This window comes from Triturus cristatus, chromosome 4_1, assembly GCF_964204655.1.
Source record: "Triturus cristatus chromosome 4_1, aTriCri1.1, whole genome shotgun sequence".
NCBI classification, from domain to species: Eukaryota; Metazoa; Chordata; class Amphibia; order Caudata; family Salamandridae; genus Triturus; species Triturus cristatus.
In genome coordinates this window covers 982459075-982477041 of record NC_140585.1, presented here as the reverse complement: position 1 = coordinate 982477041, position 17967 = coordinate 982459075, and the positions used below count along the sequence as shown (strand labels likewise).

At 43.5% G+C, this 17967-nt stretch overlaps 1 protein-coding gene across 2 annotated transcripts in view; it reads left to right on the top strand.

The window, feature by feature from the left end:
* FRS2 (fibroblast growth factor receptor substrate 2) overlaps positions 1-17967 on the top strand; it is a 316662-nt gene that overhangs the window by 92966 nt on the left and 205729 nt on the right. For both annotated transcript variants that reach the window (XM_085653899.1, XM_085653900.1), the window contains exon 2: positions 1914-2133. The gene's annotated coding sequence lies outside the window, so the exon portion shown is untranslated. The remainder of the gene's footprint in view (positions 1-1913; positions 2134-17967) is intronic.

Sequence of the window (17967 nt, the reverse complement as noted above, 5' to 3'; positions counted from 1 at the left end):
CCAAATAGGATGATGTTCTCCATTAAACACCATTTCATAATTTCATAAATAAGTTGTGTGATGATAACCTCATAGACTCGTAGACCGCCTGCATGTTTAATGGATTTATACAATCCGGCAACATCTAATTTGATTAACAAATTCAGGACAGGAATTGGCAATTTTTCTCAAGTCCTTTGTATGTTTTACATATAACGTTAAAGACTCCATGTGCAGCAATAACAAATGATCCACATGATTCGCAGCATTTTTAAATAGGCTTTTTATGCTAGATATAATTGGTCACCCTGGTGGACTTTTTCTACCTTTATGTACCTTTGACAGCAAATATGAAATTGGTATCATCAGATTCTCTCCCTTCAGTAATTCGTACTCTTCTTTCTCAATTAGTTTTGTCACACCAAACACTTAGATCATCAAAAAACTTAATTTCATCGCATTGTTCCTTTGCATAGCAATAGTCTCATAAAAATCATGGTTATTCAATTGCTTAAAAGCTTCCTACTCCTACATCTATTTAGGTCATAGTACTATATTTCCACCCTTGTCTAATTTATTTTTTCACCACATCCGCCTTTTTCAATGTATTTGTTATTCTTAGTTACTTATTTGTTCACTTTTCAAATCTGCATTACCTCCTTATGGTCCATAAGCATAGCTTTTTTTTTTTAATGTAACACAATAACCTGTTGAAAAATGTCCAAATTATCATGAGACATCTGGAGTAGAAACCTAAAAGGGGGTTTAAAATCCGTAGTACTAGCAGTATGTAGAGTTGCATCAGAAAATCCACCTGTAGTAACAGTTTTATTAGCATCTCTACAGTTAACACTGCCTCAAGATTATCCACATCCGAAATTGTCAGGATCCCTTCTTTGTCCATTTTAATTTTTTCCCTTCATTTTGTTGGGTGCAAAGTATTTCCGAAGTTCGAAATCCCTAATAAACTTGAAAACATCTATTTTCATGCTGGCAAAATCAAAGGAAGATTCCAAACAAAATGATAAACATCACCTCAATATTTGTTCTTTAGCTATACTTGGCGTCTGGTTACATTAATTACTTTATTGTTGCATGGTCCCACCATTATTTCCTCTGCTTGCTATCCTTTTTGTTAGACAGCACCTCACAAGGGAGAGAGTAAGTGGAGGGGATGAGGTAGCAACACAGAGAACTAAGGAAGGGGAGGTGCAGGGATTTGGTGCGAAGAAAGCAGCATAGTCAAAAGTGAATGTAGCCTGATGTCTTGGAAAATATTTGTGCTCCTGTGCCTTTCTTTTAAGGCAAATGAAAGACTGTGTACTGTGAAGTACAATGTGCATGTGTACATGTGTATCAGATTAACAATGGGTAACACCATAGCTGTGTATTCAACATTTGCAACATTTAGCATTCAGATTTACTTGGGATCAGGTGTATTTGTTTTCAGGCATTATCATCTAGGATGACCGTTCGCTGTATCTGTGTAAAAAAAAAAAAAAAAAAAAAAAAAAAGCAAAATTGAGACTATATATAGAAATTTTGTATGTAATCAGAATCTTAGTTTCCACATCTTGAAGGAATCTACACTTTTAGAACATGAAGGAATTTATTTAATTTGTGAATCGGTCAGAAAGACTCAACTGGCTGTCTTGTACTTAAAACAAAAGAAAATGCCTCCGCAAGTGAGAATTCACCCTCCCCTTAACTCAAGCAACATACTTTCCCAACTTCCTTAACGACACACATTCGGTCAGGCTATTCCAGACAGCAGTGACATTCTTGGAAAAACCACAATAGGTTGTGTCATTCTAAAAATGAGAGGTACACACGGACATTTTGAGATATTGTGAGGAGTATTAAAAGAAAAAAGCATATTTGTTTTGTTTGGGAGACAGCTAATTTAATGAAATATTTCTCTTTTTTTTGTACAGAAACTGGATTTTTATGTTACTACTGTTCTGCAACTTCATCTACTTTTCATTCTGTGGCTCTGTAAAACCTTGAGACGGCGATGTGAATGACCTAGGCTACAAAAACATTTACCAACAACATTCTTCCTCATATCCGAAGTGATTCCTGGAATATTTTGTATAATACTCTTTTCAGAGTTTCAGCATAACACTACTTCCAGTGGTGCAAGACACTCTTCAGGTAATTTTTCCAAACCATAGATATTTCAAATTGTAAGTATTTTTGAAGAATATTAATTGATTGCTTTGTAACTTGAACACATAAGATGTGGCCCTGATTTTCACAGCAGTAGATCTGGGATCATATACAAGATAGCTAATCTGAGTCTCTATTTAAGAGTTTCATTTTGAGCATGCTAATCTCCTGCATAAACCTTTTTATAAATTGTTTCTGTGCTTTTGCATCCATTAAACTCTTTGGGTCCGCTCGTAAGTTATGGCTTTAATGGTTGTCGAGTGTTTGAGAAAAGGACACTATTTCAGTGGAAAACTGTTTACACTGATCTTAGTTCCATTTTAAACCAGCCTTTTCCTAAAACTTAGATTGTGTATGCTGGTGTGATCTGAGAACTTGGGTGTTTTTGTGTTGAATTTATTAACTGTTTTTCTTTATTTTCTTGCGAGTCCGTATACAAAAGTAAGTTATTCGTTTTCTCATGTAGCTGATTTTGGGTGTCAATATTTGTCTACGTCATTCCTAGGCACTATAAAGGTCATGATGCAACCAAGTGCCAGATCAGTAGAAATTTTAATCTTGGCAAATTTCTGTGGCACGACCCTCTCCCTGAGTACATTGCTCTAATCATTAAGGGGATATCAATGCATACCTACCTGGCAATTTTTTTTTCCATGTCAGATTAAGACAGTCCTGAAAACCATTTGGAAGTTTAAAAAGCCAGGATGACTTGCTTTTTCTAGTAAACCTAGATTTTTAATTTTAAAAACTAAATGCAGATTGCAGGCTTTCGTTAAAAAAAAAAAAAAATCTTAAATCTTCTCCTTGATTTAGTTCATTTCAAATCAAGGTATTTCAAATAAAGTGAGACCCCCTCAGAAAATCATTTCATTTGCATATGTATTGCTGAGAGATATAAACCGGTATGAGAATGGAATGATGCCAAAGTACAGATGATGCATGCTAAGTGAATTAACATTGATAGATACATTTACAAAGTCATAATAGTTATGCTTTGATTGTCTTCGAGATGAAACAAACCTTTAAATTACATTGAAAATATGTTTTTAAAAAACTGAAGTTTTACCTCTCACCAGGGAACAACCCCCATTATGCAGTCTTCGGTGTGCTTTTAGAGTTTTACACCATTTCTTTTTTTTTTGTATAAATCGGTTTATTAAATTTTGCAAAACACATACATCACAAGCCGCTTGGTGTAAACATAGGTCTACAAGAGGGTCGTGCAGACACCTGACCATAAACAATTGAGTGGAAGGTTACCCCTGAGTACTTCTAGGTCTAAGAGGAGGGGAAAACGACAAATAAATGGAGAGAACCTCTTATCTGACCTATCTTTTTCTTGTGGGAATTAATCTCTCATATATTACATAAGCCCCCACATTATCACAGTTACTCAAAAACCATTTTAGTTTCTTTATGTGTCATTTTATTTACTTTTTTATATATAAAATTAGAGACAAAAATGTACATAACAATATATTCACACTTGTCATATAATCATCTGATTCACATGTAAAACATACATTTTGTTACCTCAAAAATTAGATGGCATACTTGTATGGAAACAAAAGTTTTTGTTTAGAGAACCCACAAAAAAGGAAAGGGATTATTAGAAAAACATCACATGCACATTCTCACTTCTCATTCACTCCTGCATACTACCAAACATTCTCCGCAAATCACTTATCATTAAAAACCAACAAACCCTCCCTGACATGAGATCCTACTCGGATAATGCTACAGGCATAGTTAATCTCTGTCCATAAGATTTTAGTGCTTATTACAATGCCCTCAAATTCTGAGGTCATAAGGTTTTAAATCCATATTCTTCTGAGGATCTCTTCAGAGTATGGTTGTTGTGTCTGGTCGGTCGACGTACGTTTCGGAGACTGACTGTAAGTACTGTGTCTCCTTCTTCAGGACCAAAACTTTTCTTCCAGAACTCACAGAAAATCTGCGTAGTAAAAGAATGGGGTTCTCTCTGCAGAGAAAGAAATTTATGAGAGTAACTGGGGGGGATTTGGATTGCCAAAGATTCTGAAGTTAAATGCTCTTGCTTAGTTAGAGCTAGAAAAAGTTTTTAAGAAAAACATCACTGTGTCGTTTCAAACAGTAGTTTAAAACAAAAAAGAAAGGGATAGTGCCCAAGTTATGAGTTACCCAATAGTGCTGCTAAATACAAACAGATTTTCGTGTCGTAGAGAAATTTAGAAACACCATGAGCTAAGTAGCAGAGATAAAGAAATCTAAGAGAGGGCATTTACGTGCTCTTCTCCTACATGTATCGGTCGAAATTGCATCTGTTATCCCGACATCTGTTCTGGGCTCCTACTGCTCAGACGGGGACTGTGGTATTTACAAGGTCTAAGAGATTAAAAGATGAAAGCATTATGCTCGCCGGTTCTATACTAGATTTCATGAATGTACTATAACAAAACACATGTGTGGAGTTATCTCACCCTTAATGGCTATATGATATTTATCTAGGTACGTGGGGCCGTGGCTCCTTCATACATCTCGCCCGTTCAAGAATACAGCTAGATCGATTAGTGACACAACATCAGGTCGTTTAATCCAATTCCATCTAGAGATAAAAATTACAGGTATTTATATCTCTGGCATGCTAGCCAACACAATTCGGCAGCCAGAGATTTAGAGTTGAATACTCAGTGCTACTTACCTAAATTTGTATCGATGCAGTAAACTACAGTGCTGTGCGTAAATATTCTCTCCACGCAGAATTGATATCATAGATGTCCGTTATTCAATCTAAATGGCAAAGAGAGCCAAACTGTCATTAGCACAGTCTAGTCGATTGGTTGACGATGTTATTTTTGAAAGGGCTAAAACTGGGTCTGCATTAGCTGGTCGGCATCTAGTACCGTGTTGCTGATATTGACGTGTCTACTAGACATAAGGATAGTTCTAGGTATATTTGTTAGTTTTAAATATGAGCATAGCGCGCGCTATATACAAGTCTAGGGGACACGTTAGTGTGTGACAGCATTATATAGGAGGCATGTGACTATATCGTCTATTTTAGTTAAATATGAAGAGGACCTGCTGCAGTTGTATATTAAAGACACGCAGACAGCGTAACTCTTTTTGAAAATAAACTGTTTGTGTCAGCAAAGCTCTATGCAGCCTAGTGAAATACTACACCGGAGAATGATTTAAAGTCAGCCATCTCCTATCGTAATGTACATGCTGGGAGATCGCGGGGAATAAGCTGAACCAAAGTATCTGAAACGAAGCTCTACGATATTTTCTATTTGCTTCTAAGGATTAAGGTGTAGAGCCCAATCTCGTTCTTGCCTCCTAACTGGCGTTGCTTTCCGTGTTCTCCATCACCGGGTGTACGGAGCACTAATGCACTGAAAGCCGTGTGTTTATTTGGTGACGCTCATGATCACGTGTTACTACGTGAAATTAGAGTGGCGTGCACGTACGTATAGTGAAGATCGCCTGATTGTTAAGTCAGCGCCATCTTGGAGTGGTGTTTATAAGCTAATAAGCTAATGAGGGTAAGTGGTGTTTTGTATTTGGACTCGGTCGGTGCTAGGACAGATATGTTTAAGATCTTTAAATACAGATATGTATTTTACGGCTTGGTAAAAGGCGTGGTCAAACAAACATATACTTGGACAAGCCGATTGTTTATTTGTACCAGGGCTGACTGCGAGGGACTGACCAGGCGGATTTAGGTCAGGGAAAACGGGACAGTGGCCGGAGACTATTGTAGGTGCCATCTTGGAATGGTTAAAAGAGATCTGAACAAGAGCGCAGATCTCACAGTGGGGTATGCCATTAACCTGGAACTAGTGTGAGTGCCATCTTGGTGTGGTTACTGAACACATGTATTGGGAGGCAAATCCTCACAATGTTGTAATTTTTGTATTGTTGGTGCCCAAGTTCAAATTCGCAGACAAATTATAGAACTGAGTATTATGGATGGTGTCAGAATTATTCTGTAACTAACCACAATATCTCCTCGTTCAGGCCTTTACGTACAGTGTCCAAATGAAAAGTCCAGAATGTTTCGCGCTGTTTTCTGTTTTTTGCTGGATCCTTTCCTGGTATAATCTTGACCTTTTCCAAGATGGTCCATGTTATTTCTGTTTCCTTATGATTACAATCAAGGTAATGTTTAACCAAGGGCGCTTGTATCTTTTTTGTTCTTATTGCTGATTTGTGTTCTGAGAGCCTCAGCCGAAACTCTCTGGATGTTTCCCCTATGTACCCCAGCCCACATGGGCATAGTATTAAATAGATGACATTTGAGCTCCTACAGTTGGTCATCTGTTGTAATCTTCCTGATTTTTCACCATATGTCCAGGTTTGTGAAACTATGGCATGTTCACAAGCGTGGCAATTGCCGCATCGGTGGTTGCCTGCTGGTAGGGGTTTCCCATCCAAGGTAGTTTGTCTTGTCTTATTTTGTAGTTGAAACCTACTATGGACCAGTTTGTCCTTGAGGTTAGCATTTCTTCGGAAAGCTACTATGGGTTTGTGAATGGTGGTGTCATCGTTGATGTTCAAGATTTTCCAGTTTTTGTCCAAAATCTGTTTGATTTTATAGTTGATATTTGAATGGTCTACCACGCATACTAATTTGTCAGTTTTCTCTTTGGGTTCATTATTAATGAGGGCATCTCTGTTGTAATATTTCGCCCGTTTGAGTGACTGACGTATCAGTCTTCTTGGGTAGCCTCTAAGCAGCAGTCGTTCTTGTAGAGAGTTGGCATGCACCATGAATTCTGTGATGTTAGTACAGTTTCTCCTGATTCTAAGAAACTCCCCAAAGGGGATAGAGTCTTTTTGACATGGTGGGTGGTAACTAGTATGCTCTAGGATGGTATTTTTGGCTGTTGGTTTCCTATATAGGCTAACTTCCAGTTGTCCTTGGTTGCCTATAATCCAAATATCTAGAAATTCAACTCTGTCTACAGAATATTTACCAGTGAATTTTAGATTCTGATCATTCAAATTTAGCCAGGATATGAAATCCAAAAGGTCGGATTCTTGGCCTGTCCAAATAAAAAAGATATCGTCTATAAACCGGTGCCACTGTGTAATGTTTTCAAAAAAAGGTGCGATCTCATTGAAAATATGTTTGCGCTCGAATTCCCCCATAAAGATATTAGCTACACTTGGAGCACAGGAAGCCCCCATGCTCGTACCTTTTCTTTGCTGATAAAGGTCTTGTCTTTAATATACAACTGCAGCAGGTCCTCTTCATATTTAACTAAAATAGACGATATAGTCACATGCCTCCTATATAATGCTGTCACACACTAACGTGTCCCCTAGACTTGTATATAGCGCGCGCTATGCTCATATTTAAAACTAACAAATATACCTAGAACTATCCTTATGTCTAGTAGACACGTCAATATCAGCAACACGGTACTAGATGCCGACCAGCTAATGCAGACCCAGTTTTAGCCCTTTCAAAAATAACATCGTCAACCAATCGACTAGACTGTGCTAATGACAGTTTGGCTCTCTTTGCCATTTAGATTGAATAACGGACATCTATGATATCAATTCTGCGTGGAGAGAATATTTACGCACAGCACTGTAGTTTACTGCATCGATACAAATTTAGGTAAGTAGCACTGAGTATTCAACTCTAAATCTCTGGCTGCCGAATTGTGTTGGCTAGCATGCCAGAGATATAAATACCTGTAATTTTTAGCTCTAGATGGAATTGGATTAAACGACCTGATGTTGTGTTACTAATCGATCTAGCTGTATTCTTGAACGGGCGAGATGTATGAAGGAGCCACGGCCCCACGTACCTAGATAAATATCATATAGCCATTAAGGGTGAGATAACTCCACACATGTGTTTTGTTATAGTACATTCATGAAATCTAGTATAGAACCGGCGAGCATAATGCTTTCATCTTTTAATCTCTTAGACCTTGTAAATACCACAGTCCCCGTCTGAGCAGTAGGAGCCCAGAACAGATGTCGGGATAACAGATGCAATTTCGACCGATACATGTAGGAGAAGAGCACGTAAATGCCCTCTCTTAGATTTCTTTATCTCTGCTACTTAGCTCATGGTGTTTCTAAATTTCTCTATGACACGAAAATCTGTTTGTATTTAGCAGCACTATTGGGTAACTCATAACTTGGGCACTATCCCTTTCTTTTTTGTTTTAAACTACTGTTTGAAACGACACAGTGATGTTTTTCTTAAAAACTTTTTCTAGCTCTAACTAAGCAAGAGCATTTAACTTCAGAATCTTTGGCAATCCAAATCCCCCCCAGTTACTCTCATAAATTTCTTTCTCTGCAGAGAGAACCCCATTCTTTTACTACGCAGATTTTCTGTGAGTTCTGGAAGAAAAGTTTTGGTCCTGAAGAAGGAGACACAGTACTTACAGTCAGTCTCCGAAACGTACGTCGACCGACCAGACACAACAACCATACTCTGAAGAGATCCTCAGAAGAATATGGATTTAAAACCTTATGACCTCAGAATTTGAGGGCATTGTAATAAGCACTAAAATCTTATGGACAGAGATTAACTATGCCTGTAGCATTATCCGAGTAGGATCTCATGTCAGGGAGGGTTTGTTGGTTTTTAATGATAAGTGATTTGCGGAGAATGTTTGGTAGTATGCAGGAGTGAATGAGAAGTGAGAATGTGCATGTGATGTTTTTCTAATAATCCCTTTCCTTTTTTGTGGGTTCTCTAAACAAAAACTTTTGTTTCCATACAAGTATGCCATCTAATTTTTGAGGTAACAAAATGTATGTTTTACATGTGAATCAGATGATTATATGACAAGTGTGAATATATTGTTATGTACATTTTTGTCTCTAATTTTATATATAAAAAAGTAAATAAAATGACACATAAAGAAACTAAAATGGTTTTTGAGTAACTGTGATAATGTGGGGGCTTATGTAATATATGAGAGATTAATTCCCACAAGAAAAAGATAGGTCAGATAAGAGGTTCTCTCCATTTATTTGACACCTGACCATAATACAAAGCCATAGCACAATCAATTAAAGCACATAAACACAGCCTACAGACCACCCTGTTCACTCTAATGTGTGCTATAGAAAAGACGCATCCATCCTATGAAGTTTGGACCGAACACCATTTGTTCCAGTACCCCAAACACATAGTTCCATTCCAATGTATCGAATGCCATGGAGGCATTCATGGACAGCACCATTGTCAATATTGTTTCGGCTCGAGATTCCGCCATGACTCCGAATAGCCTCCGCAAGTTCAGTCTGGTCCCTCTATTTGGTATCCGGGTGGACCAGGGATGCGATGACTTGGCGGAGACGACTGGCCAGGAGTTTAGCTAGAACTTTTATTTCACATCAGGTGTGAGATAGGGCATTACGAATTGCATTTATCTGGTGGATTCGCAGGCTTATGAATCGCTACTATCGTTGCCTTTCTCTGGTCTTCAAATAGGTGGCCCACGGATCGCTTCTACGGCCACATTTTCAGTATGACGCTCTAAACCGGACCGGACTTGCCGTAGCGGGCACTGGGCATTTTCGACCGGTGGTGGCCTTTTTTGTTACTGGCTTTCCCTGAATTAAGCGCACATATTGCCTGGCCTATCTCACTGGGATGTATGTCCACTTCAAGGAACTTTTTGTGGTCTGCTGAGAGTTGAGTCTAATATTGGCTAAAAAGGTTTTCGCCTCTGAGGGGGTGCAGTGTATTTTCCTGGAGTAAAGATCCTTGTAATAGTCAACAAACGCATCCGCTATCCCCTCTGGTTCCAATCTAACTCTAACTTTCTCAGTGGTCAGTTGTATGACCCAGCCGCATGCATGCTCTCGCTTCTCCAACCAAGCCTGTAGTTGTAGTCGCCTGCATTATTCCCAACTTCGTGTAGACGTCTCTGGGTCAGTATACGACATGCTTTCACGTTTTCTTCTCAGTATTCCTTTTGCTTAAGCCGGAGGACGTGGATATGATCAGCATCCTCTTTCGGTGCCACCTCCCCGCTTCATCGCCATAATGGCAGCATCTAAGGCCAGTAGATTTGCCTATTATTTTTGTTTCTTTTTACCCGTAATGAGTGAGTAATCTTTTTTTGGTTGGCTTCCCACAACGTGAGAATTAGAAGGTGCTGCCTTGATCTAGATTGCATATTATTGTTTTGTCTGTGAGATGCCAGGCACAGATGGCTCTCGGCCCCCGAGGCCTGATGGACTGTTCCCACATATCCACATCGGGGCATTGTCTGTTATTCCCCTGGCTAAGTAGCATATGTCGGCTAACTGAGTCATATTGGTTATCTGAGTGAACATAGTCGAATCTCGAAAAGCTGTGATGTAATCACGACAGATAAGTGTTCTGGTGTTCCAGCGGGTGTCAAAGACGCCAAATATCGGCTAGCCCCATCACCGCTATAAAGGTGGCTAGAGTGAAGTCTCATAGAACGTGCTGGGCCTGAGATTGACCTATCCATATCCTCAGATAAAATGGCGTTGAAGTCCCCACCCATGAGAAGTGTCCATCCGGTAATTGCAGCAGGAGATTGCTCAGTCTCGACAGCGTCATATGGTGATGATATGGTGGTGATGTGGTGGGATATACATCGAACAGAGATTGATGCGAATCCCGCATTTATCCCCACCCCATTACTTGACTGATTGCCGACGTATTTGCCCTGGTGGTCAGTCTAGGTCTGATGTGCAATAAACATGCTGACTTTTTCAACCAGATCCCCACCCCTCTGGAGTCTGTGTATCCCGAAAGTGCACTCCGTGTGTTCCCTCCTCTAGTTAGGGCCTTACATGTGTTAGAGGAGATGGGTCTCCTGCAGTAGCACCACATCTAGGCAATGTATTTTAATGTATTGGAGTACCATCCCTCTCTTTACTTTGTCCCCAAGGCCATAGACATTCCATGATAGGATCCTTAATCTGGTGCAGAGTTCGTGTGACATGGCTGTATCATGTGTATCAAAACATAACCTGTGTCTCTACGGATGTTGCATAGATCCCAATAGTGATGAGTGACCCTTTGGATTTCACTGCTGTGTGATTCAAACTTAATCTGTCCTATCCCCAAAACTACCCGCACCCCTGCATGGTGGATTCCATACTACCCACCTAATCCCAACTAGCAAGGCACCTGTCGCCCCTAAGAACATCGTGAACTGTTAACCGGGGGTGAACTACCAGACATAAGCCGTCCACGCTCACCCTCCATCAGGATGGATCGAATATTGGCGCACATGAAAATATCCAGTATTAAGCCTAATCCTCTCCCTCCCCGAGGTACCCCAAGGCACAGCAAGAGACCACAGCAAGATCTGAGTTAAACCACAGTAGGACATCGGAGTGTCCAAGTAGACCCACAGTTAGTTTCTTAGAGAGCAGTCTCCTTTGTTGATGAACTGGGCGCCCATGACCTCTTAGTGCAAGTTCTCTCTCATTCTGCATTGATGCATCACTGGTTGTCCCTTTATCTGGGGCTCTCCACTGCGATCGGGGAGTGTTCTTCCCTTTGCGGACAGTAGCCGGATGCCACCCCTTCAGCCACTCCCAGGCCACCTCTGGAGCGTCAAAATGCCAGGTTTTCCCTTCAGCGATGATCTTGAGTTTAGCAGGGAAAAGCAACATGTGTTTTAATATCGTTATTTCGCAGTTCTCTCTTGACCTCCAGGAAGCTACGCCGCTGTATTTGGACCCTGAAAGTGAAGTCTGGGTACAGGCTTATCGAGAAATTTTAGGGCTAGTGTACGGCACGCTGCTTAGAGTATGGCGTCTGTACCGATGATTAAATATTCTTGCAATGATAGTGTGGCGAGGGGCACCCTTTCTGGGAGGAGTCATGGGTACCATGTGAGCCCGCTCGACGGAGAACCCTTTGGGTCATTAAGTGTTCATAATAAAGTTCTTGACAAAAAGGTCCTCACTTTGTTCCCCCGCTTTCTCGGGCACACCTACCAGGCGGCTATTATTCAGGCGGGACCTTCCTTCCATAACGTCCAGCCTCTCCTGTATAATGGTATTGTTGTCTTGAAGTTTTGCCTCTTGTTTTTGGTGCACAGTAGTAGTGTTCGAGATGTCTGCCACTGTTTTCTTTTTGTCACAAGTAGACTGCCCTTTTCCTTATTAACTGCAGCTCTCAAAGTGACATCTCTGCCACCACTGAGTCCAATTTGGGTTCCAAGGTGCCTTTTACACTCTGGATGGCGGCCATGATTTCCCATAGTTGTTTCCGACGGCTGTTCACCAGTGTCCACCCGACCTCCCATATGAGGGCCCCCACTCTCCTTCTAGGCAATCGTGGGGACCGCATATCTGTCCATCATGTTGAGCTGGATTCTCTTGCCTTTTTTACTGCTCACCATAGTGAGGCGTTATGTCCGGGGTCACAGCCCCACTTTCTCAGGGGTCACTTCTTGCTCTCTGAGGGTACAGTCGCACTATTGCTGCTGGCCAGGAGCAGGAGGGGAGGTGGAAACCGGTAATGCCTCCCACCCCCCCCCCCCCCCCCCCTCCCCAAACACTACACCCAGCCCACAGCCTGTCGGTGGGCACGCTGCCCCAACCTTCACCACGTGATCCTGATCTGTGTGCTCTCAAGCCCCTGGTTCCCTAGCTCTATCTTCATGTCCAATTTGATGAACTCTACCTCTTGTGAAGCTGCAGGGTCTCTTCCAATGTCTCTATTGGTTGTGGTAGGGTCCCAGTGGGCCCGTTCTGCAGGACATCATCCAGGGGCCCTCTCCATTCAAGCCAGTCCTCACAAATTGGAGCCTGCACCTCGGGGGGGGGGGGGGGGCGCGGGATTGCAAGGTGGAGCTCAGTCCCCCTCCCCCAATCCGTAGATGGTCCGCAGTCAGCCAGCAACGCGCTGCAGATTGCAGATATGCACTCACATGAGAACCAGAAACAGGAGTTGAGTCTAAATGATATTTACATGCCTTGCCTCCCTTTCACAGCGACCGGGTCAGCACCGGCCCAGCTGTCACTAGGCCTCCTCCCCAGGCTGGACGCGGAGGCACCCGCAGAATATCACCACTGCTGCTGCTTCAGGATTTTAGATTCACCTCGGCCCGCTGCTTCAGCAGGAGGTACTTCTCAGACAGCGGGTAGGCAGGCGCTCATCACTGCCCTCCTTTCGTGGGAGCACCCGACAGGCCGCCGGGCCCCAAGTCGGTAAGGCCGCCGCGACCCACCAGCTCCGCTGCGGCCTCAGGGGCTGGGCTGGCCACTAAATCCTGCAGCCGATCAGTGATCCGCCGTGCAGCTCTACCGTCGGTGTACAAAATGTGCCCGGATAATGACTGATCCACAGGGAAGGTGGTGCGGGCTCTGGAACTTCGTTAGCTCGTGTCTGCAATTTTGGGCTCATGGCCATGCTCCACCTTTGCACCATTTCTCAGCAATGTTATTTAGCATCCAGGAATATTTTTTCAATTGCGAAACAAACAAAAGCATGGAGAAGGAAGAGGCCAATATTGTGGGGAGCGGAGTCCTGTTTCTCAAGCACTAGACAATGGATTCCTTATTTTTGGGGCTGTACATGTTCAGCTAGGAGGCAGGAGCTCCCCCTTTATTTGTTGTTAGACTATTCATAGTGCCTCTTTCAAATTGGACTCGGAGGTTTACACAAAAGAAAAATAGCACTTCCAAAAATGGCATTAATCTGCTACCTTTATCCAAAAGTTGCTCAACACAATGTGAGTAATATTGTCATGACCAAATAATCACTCTCTTTTTTGTAATTAAGTTTTTTAACAATTCATTCTGGTGCAGGTTTTGCTTGTAAAAAAATGTAGGCTACTTAAAATTACTACAGTATTCCTGGCTTAGATCTCCTCCATTCTGAGTGGAAAATTCCCTGATGAATGCTAATGGAACATCGAATAATCTTTAAGATAGTAAAGGTTGCACGGAAAAAGACATTTGTATCATATTCTACTTAAAAGCTGAAGCATTGCATTCATATGGTGTGTAGTGAGCTGGATTCTATAGTGCAATGTGCAGCTATTGCCCCACCTACGACCAAAGCAGCTGGTCTGACCCTTCAGGGAAGTATAATGTGGTTAATTGTCCTGGCCAAGTTACTTTTAGGTGATGCTTTTTCCTTGCTATCGTGGAATATTGCTGGGATTTGTGCAAAACTAAAGAATGAATGAGGAAAGGATGGGCTTTGTTTATAACTTTGATCTCATATGCAAGAAACTTGGGCCGTCAAGGATTTTTGTATGAATGGTTTTCTTTCCTATTGTTACACGCAATAAGATCAAGATGAAATCATTATGTTAATCCCCCTGATATCAAATGTTAATGCTCTCAGAAGTGGGCAATATAGACAAACTGATTAATCATTTTTATCATAACCTTTTTGATCACCAAAATACTAATGTTGTAACTCTGTTGAATGCGGCCATAGTAAAGGCTAATATATATTTTTTTAACTCTTTGTATTTTTTCTAATTACATGACACAAGGTTGTGTGCCATTGAGAACAAGGAGGGTCAGCCCTTATTACATTTTAAATCTACTCTGTATAGGGATGCACTTAATACCATTTTGATGACATATGATTTGATTTTCTTTGCGGGTTTCCTTGACATAATCTGCAATCAGCCTCCTACATTCACAGGTGGTTCTATTCCCCGTACAATATATCACATGATAATGGCCAATGAGCATAACCATTGGGTAATGGATTTTAGCACCTGGAAAGTGATCATAATCCGCTGGTAGCCATTTTAAAGTTGGATTGCTCCATACTTGACTCCAAGGCTACCACTGTTCCCATTGTATTTTATCCAAATAGTCGGTAGAGATTAAAATGGGACCGGGTTAACCCAAGACTGTTGGAGGGTAAGATTGTGGTGGACAATTATATGTTACTGTTGATGTCTTTCTGATGAGATTTCCCTGAGTTCCCTAGTTCAGGACTTTGAAACTTTGTTCTGTTATCTTGCATGCTTTATTAACCACTCATCCTGTAGCTTGGTCTTTTTCCTCAAGGCTGTTTAATGGTGCATTCTCGAAGGCACATGAACAAAGCTGGCCATAAAGGCTTTCCCTAAAGATGTAGAAGCATCATTGTTGCCTGTTCTATGTATTCAAGCTGGAAAGGCCGAGCTGAGAAGTGAAGCATGGGAGGATCTACTGACGGCAGGTAGTTTAAGAGATTTGAGAAACTTTTTGCCCATTGTTCTCAGAGGCCTTCCTCTAATATAGACTGTCCCATTTCGGAAACATGTTTTATGCATTTCTCCCGCATTTTTAACCCTCTCAATAGAGAGCTAGTAGTCTGTGAAGAGGAAATGAGTGTAGGTAATGGAGACCACCTTTCTGTGCAGTTAAGCAAGTCTATTTCAGTTAAGGAAGCCATTGGGCAAGGTGAATGTGGGAAAGCCCTGATGGGGTCCCAGTTGATTTGTTCAAAAATAGCCCTGATTTATGGGTCCCTTTACTTGCAAATATCTTCAGAGCTGCCAAATATTGCACTCCCCCATCATGGAAATTAGCTACTGTAGTCCCAATTTTTAAGAAGGGTGCTAGAGGTGGTCCAGTTTGTTATAGGCCTGTCTCCCTTATAGATACATCAGTTAGGATTCTGGGGAGGATCCTTTTATCCCGCCTAGATGGATGGGCTACCTCAAATAACATTTTATCAGAGGTCCAGTACAGCTTTGTGCAGGGTATGGGCACGATTGACCAGTGTCTAAATGTGTCGCTTATTGGGGGCAAATATACCAAGTCCATGAAGAGCTCTTTACATCTAGCATTCATTAATTTGTCGAGTGCATGCAACACTGTCAATCATGCCACATTCTGGGCTATGATGGGACACATGGGGGTGGAAGAACCCCTCTTTATTCTCCTCTGGTGAATGAATGCATTCTAATATGGTGAAGATTCGGTATCGGCCAGGAGGCAAGAGTACCCCCTCTATAGTATCAACCGAGGGCTTCCGGCAGGGATGCATCTTGGCTGCCTTTTTGTTCCTGATCTTCATAAATGGTTTAGAGGCCCGTGTATTGCAAGAGAAGTTGGGTTTTCCAAGAATGGGCACTAGGCTTATCGCCCTTCCTCTTTACGCAGTTTCTGCTATTATCTCAGCTAGAACAGCAAACCGTCTGCAAAAAGCTCTTTAAGTCTTTGTTAAATTTATGTCCTCTTAGGATTTATGATGATTTATTTTCAAATCCAATGTAATAGTATGCAAGACAAAAAGAAGTAAGTCCGGGGGCGTGGTCTCGCTGCTAATGCCGTGAGACGGACGTCGGGCGAGCTCCGGTTAGCCGCTGTCCTTTTCCGCTACTAGAGCCGTGTCGGGGCCTTGGAGACGACGCTGCTGAGGGCGCGTTGGCAGCTTAAGCGATCGGGCGCTATCTGGCTGATCGGCGATCCTGTCAGGCTGGCCGTAGTGGTGCCTGTGGCGGCTCCGGGTCTGGCATCAGCCGGGCCGTGGGCGGCTGCCATCTTGAGGCGCCCCGGGGCCTGTGGTGCCGAGCGCCGGCGAGATGCATCAGGGCCCCGGGGGCTCGTGGTGATGCTCTGGAGACCCGGCCCCACCCGCAACGATAAACAGAGGGTCCAACCGCCGACAGGGATCCCCCCCGGCCGCCATCTTAGACCTGCCTGGTGAGACCCATGGCTGCGTGGGCCGGGCCCGGCCCCCTGTTGCCTGCTGAGGTTGCTGTGTCTGGGGCTGGAGGTTGGGGCCCCTTGATGCCGTTTAATGCCGCTCGCCGTCCTGTGGGTCGGGCGGCGGGGCTGACACAGGGCCGGGTCTTGGACGGTGAGACCCCGATGGACGCTGGGCGCCTTTCCGAGCTCTGGGGAGTCTCGGACTGACGTAGGCCTGACACAGTTTCCCGCTGCTGCACCTGCCTGGGGCCCGGAGCAGAGGCCTGGAGGCCCGGGCCCCCCCGACCCTGGTGAGAACACGTGGCAGTGCCTGGCCTGGCCTACTGACACTTTTTGGTGAAATCGCCGGGGCCCTTTGTGTGACGGGCCCCAGACATCGCAGGTCGGACACTCCCTTCCTACTAAGCGCGCCCTCCTGACTGGCGGCGGGGCGCCCTTGTGGACCCTGGTGGGGGTGCCTGAGGCGGGTACCTGCGGCCGCCGTTTGAAACTCTGCTGGACACTGTAGTGCCCTATTGCGGACACCCTCCTGCATATTGGTGTGTTTTCGACGCTTTTTGGGGCACCGGGACTGGGTCTTGACTGTTGGAGTGTGCAGCTCTCCCCCTCTGCTGCACCCAGAAAGACATTCCGGGCCTGTTGGCCGGGCACTGGGCAATGATCTCCAGACTGCCAGATAGACTGCATCTCCCGCTTGTTCTGGCCGGTTGAGACTTATTTTATTTTTTTCTGGCCCCGTGGGCGAGCTCCTGCTTTCAACGCTGGCCGAGTTTTGGCCCTGGGGTAACCAAGAAAGTCACTGCACCTGCCTGTGGGGCTGACACACTCGCGTGCTTGGTGAGACACTGGGGTCCCCGGACTCTGGAGGGCTGGCCCCCTATCTCTTGCCTCTGGCCTGGGGGCGTTATAATCCAGCTTCTTGGGGTGTTTGCTAAGGGAGCCATCCAGCCACGTGCGGTGCCCCTGGGCCTTGACCCTCTGTCTGGTGCGCGCGAGCTTGGGGGGGGGGGGGGGGGGGGAGGCATGTCTCGCTCGAAGGCTGGGAAGGACACAGCGGCACCCCCAAGAGACAATCCTGTGACAGCCTTGTGGAACAAGCCGGGCTCCTCTTCTGCTGTGGATATGGCGGCATCGGCCGGCGGTCCTCTGAACCAGTCACTCAATCTTTCATGACCAACTTTATGCAGGAGCTCA